We start from the raw sequence: 4,418 nt of genomic DNA on the forward strand, positions 1-4,418 counted from the left end.
TGAATGTTTGTGGTAGTCCTGATTTACTCCCCCACTTCATCTCATGGGGTTGGCTTTGCATTTGTGTATCAGTCTATGTGGGATCACATACCCTGAATGTGAAGGGACCTCTGGAGATTTCTGGTCCAGACTCCTGTTTAGTGCAGGGCTCACTTCAAAATCCTCTCTGTTTGCTTAGGGCCAGTCAAGTTTCTGTGAGTGGAGGATCCTGAAAACCTGGGCAAGCTGTTCCTGGGCTTAACTATTCTGTTATGGGTACATGTTCTTGTGTTATGGACAGAGCTTTTGTTCTTCTGTGGTTTAAATCTATTAGAGTAGGAGATCCTGCTTGCCCTGTCCTTGCTGATATTTATCCTGTCTCTGTCAGCAGAGGTTTTATGCAGTTTGTGTAGCCCAATAAGAATTTTGTAAGACAAATCAATTTGATTTTAGCATGCATGGAGGGATTGAGGCCAAGCAATTATTTCTTCAGCATAAGTTAGAAATTAGGCAGAATGAGACTGCAGGACTCAAAGCTGCTTCTGAATGCTTTTGAACTTAAAGCTCAGCGCTCAGGGGAAGAACATTGAAGCATAATTTGCTCTATCCTCTCACTGAGAAAGAAATGGATATTCTATTACAATGTGTACTGTTTCAGCTTGTTCCAGTGTCACATCATCTTGTCTGTGTTTAAATCTGCATTTCAAGTTTGTCAGTGCACTGCTGCCTACTTAGGATTTTGGCCTGTACAGCAGAATCCAGAGCCATGAGCACAGCATGGCTGAAGTCAGGCTTCAGAGGAAGAGTTACACATTCCATGCACTGAGAAAGTGGCTGCTGAGGCACCAGCACACTCACGTGGTGCTACAAAATAGGGAATGCTGGGCAAGTAGCATGGGAAGTTACATGTGGCTTGCAAACAGCTCTAGGCATCATTAAGGCATCTTGAAATTTGCAGGAGGCAGGTAATTTTTTATAAAAACTTCTGACACAAGACATGGGCACACATTTTGTCTTGGAGGGAAAAAAAAGTTTTCAGAAAGTGAGCAAGACTTGCATTGAAAATAAATCCAGGAAATGTGCTCATGTTTGCTCTTCATGAAAACACATAGTAAGAATGTTCAGGATGTTTAAGTGATCTGAAGCTGAATTTCCCTGTTCTTCAAGTTTTTGGAAGGCTGAACTACCTGCCACACTACAGACCCTGTATAACAGTCATTGGGCTGAAAAAAAATCCAAGGTGAGATTAGTCAGGGGACCAATGCAAATGTGAGTTATTAATCCCTTCTCTTTTCCTGCTGTTGGGATAATTTGAGATTCAGCCTTTTCAGTTACATTTTATGGATTTGTTGCAAATAGTTAATGAAAAGCCACAGTGACACTGAAAATGATCCCCTCACCTTGTGTTTTGGGTGCTAACCTAAGAAGGAGCACTTTGGCTTTGAATTCTTTTGGACAGAGGAAGGAATTGAACCCAAGACTCATAAACAAGAAGGGCCAGCAGGTACCTAGTCCAGTTCCAGGCACTTACACTCCAGCGTGGTTTCCTAAGGAGTGCTCTCTCTAAACATAATACATTTCTGGAGCTTGGTGAGGATAAAAATTTGCTGCTCTTACAGCTGTTGTTGAAGTGGTTGTGATCCTGCTTTGACCCTGGTGATCACAGGACACTTCTGTGAGGTCATTTGAAGTGTTAACCTTGCAGGCAACTTCACCCCACCCCTGTTTTCCTGAACACAGTGATCTGTTAGAGTGCTTCACCATGCTTGTGGAAACTCCAAGTTTATGAATAGAACAATGAACCTGGGACCTAAATTGGTCTTGAGTTTTGCTGCTGTTTTCTAAATTAGTCTTGTTAGGTTGGGTCCTCTGGTTTGTTTGTTTCTTTGAGTTTTTAATTGGTTTGTAGCGTGCCTTGAATGTCTTTTAAAAATGCTCTTCAAAGATCGAGATCAGCATGGCTCAGGTGGAGGGCCTGCATGGAGACAGAGCTCAGGTAAGCTAAACTGCAGCAAGAAGTTCAGACTGATCTGCATAGCTGTAATTGGGGATTATGGCTTTGTTGAAGATTTGTGATTAAAAAAAGGGATTACCTGCCCCCCTCAGCCAGTTAGCAGATGATGTGTTCTACCTTTGATTAACTTTGATTTGAGTCAGTGCTCTAGAACTGGAAGGTGTTGCTTCCTGCTATCAATCTTCTGAGCCTTTCTCCTTTTTTTCAGTAGTATTTAAAAACACTTTAAGCTTTTATGAACCTGGAGAGCACTGTGCATGTGTTCAGTGTGGTATTTTCAATTAACTACAATTAGTGAAGTCTTGACATGTACTGGAGTACTGATCTTTCTGTAAATAATTCATTCTTTATGATTGCTGGGTTTTCTCTCATCTGGAAAAATTGCTGTTGTGTCAAACAAGTGTTGGAGATGGAGCAAGCAAAAACCTTATTAAAAACCACCAGGGATACTGGTGAGCAGAGATATGCACCCTCCAGCCTAATTGGAAAGTGTGTTGCTTGATATTAAGAAATTCTATGTGGTACCTTCAGATAGTTACAGAAGATGAAAGCTCAGGTAAAACTGTGAAATAGCCACTCTCCTCACTTTCATATACTGGTCTCCAGCAAGAGCATTTTTGCAAAAGGTAAAGAAAAAGTTGTGAAGGGCAGTGTTTGTAACTTTCCAGCTTCTCAGGTTGCTTTTCTGCAGGCTAAACCTATGTGATGGAAGAAAGAATCAAAAGGGTATGTACTTATGTCTTGCTTTTGTGGTCACTTTTGTTCTTGATGTTTCACCTCTGGTGATTCCTCTGTCAATATCCAGGGCCTGATCCAAAGTCAATGGAAAAGATTTCTCTTTGGCATTATTGATCTTGTATTGATATTGATACAGTTCTGTATTTTGCATTTATTAGAGCCAGTTGCCATGTCAGTTTTGCCCATGCTGCACCACCTCAGGCAGGTGGCTTCATTCCTGTGTCCTTTTTCCTGACCTTTTCCTGGGGACTGCCTCTTAGACAATACCTTAGCACCCAGTGTGTGCTCTGGCATAAGTGACAAATCCTTAGGGGCAGATGTCTGACATGGTCAGTTGGGCTTTAAAAGTAGTATAATTACATTCTGAAGACAAATCATCTCATCCTGGCATGTATGCATCTAAAAGCAGTTGGTTCATTCATCCTTTGGCAGTGCTTTTTCCATGCAGTTAATAAAATTCTATGATACGATGCACAAATGCTGCATTTAATTCTTAAAGGCTCAAAGTCTGAGGAAAAATAAAAAGAACCCACCCTGATTTTGGTCTCTGGGCACTGTTGGTGGAGCACACTGAGGCAGTGTGGCTGAGTGAGCTGAGGAGGAGCTGCTTCACTTCCCTGCACGACACCCAAGAAGAATGCTGAAGGATGCTGCTCTACTGCTTTGGCTTCCAAACAACCTGAGAACTTTTACCTTGATGATGTTTAAATGAACAGCCTGTGTGGTCCTGCTTGTGTGTTCACAGTTTGGCTCTCCCTGTGCCAACTGTTACACTTCCTGCCTGTTTTTAGGAAGATGAATTCCTGTGAGCTGCAGCTCTTTCTGGTGCAAGGTGAGGGTGAGCTGGCACAGCTGTTCCCCTGTGCCTGGGGACACACGGAGCTGCCATAGTGGGATCTCACAGCACAGAGCTCTCAGCAGCTTTCTCAGCTGTGCCAGCACTTGTCACATTGTTCAGGAAGGAGGTTTTGTCCCCTCTAAGCAGTCAGTGCTTGTAGAAGTGGCATTTGTGCCTTGCAGCTCTCTCCTGCTGGGCAGGTGAAAGGCTCTGGAGGAGCCTGAGAACCCATCTGCTGCCTTCAGCTATTGCTGAGGTAGAGGACAAACTAAATCAGGACATTTGGATTATTTTTCAACTTTCCATTGAGTGAAATTGGGAAGAAGAAGGAAAATTTGGTAACTCTTTTAGGGGTTTAAATGAGATTTTGTATTTTTAGCAATATATTACAATAAAAGTAATTTATTACTCCCTGTCATACTGGGGAGAGGCATGGGGTCCATCTAAGTACCTGTAAATAAACAAATTTCCTCTCACCTCTCCTGCTTTTCTAGTGATATTTCCCTTTAAATACTCTTGAGTTCAGCTGGTGAATATAATAAAGTTTTGTTAGTAGTAATTGTTTCTTACTTAGGCCTAGTTTGGAGGGTGGGTGCTGCCTTCTTATTCCAGGAACCTGTTACATCTCCCCACTTGCTTAGACTATTCTAAAATGAAAGACTTTACATTTCCCAACAACAATGGGAAATGTATCTTGTGTTATTAATGAATGTATGGAAAATCACTAAGGAATTTCCCCCCTCCTTTTCAATTTATCTTCCAGTTTAATGCAGGCAAGGAAGTAACAGAGCTGCCAGTCAGGGGAAGTGTTTCTCTGCATAGGAAACAAAGTGAGTGGATGTGGATTTG

This window comes from Camarhynchus parvulus, chromosome 2 (assembly GCF_901933205.1).
Source record: "Camarhynchus parvulus chromosome 2, STF_HiC, whole genome shotgun sequence".
NCBI classification, from domain to species: Eukaryota; Metazoa; Chordata; class Aves; order Passeriformes; family Thraupidae; genus Camarhynchus; species Camarhynchus parvulus.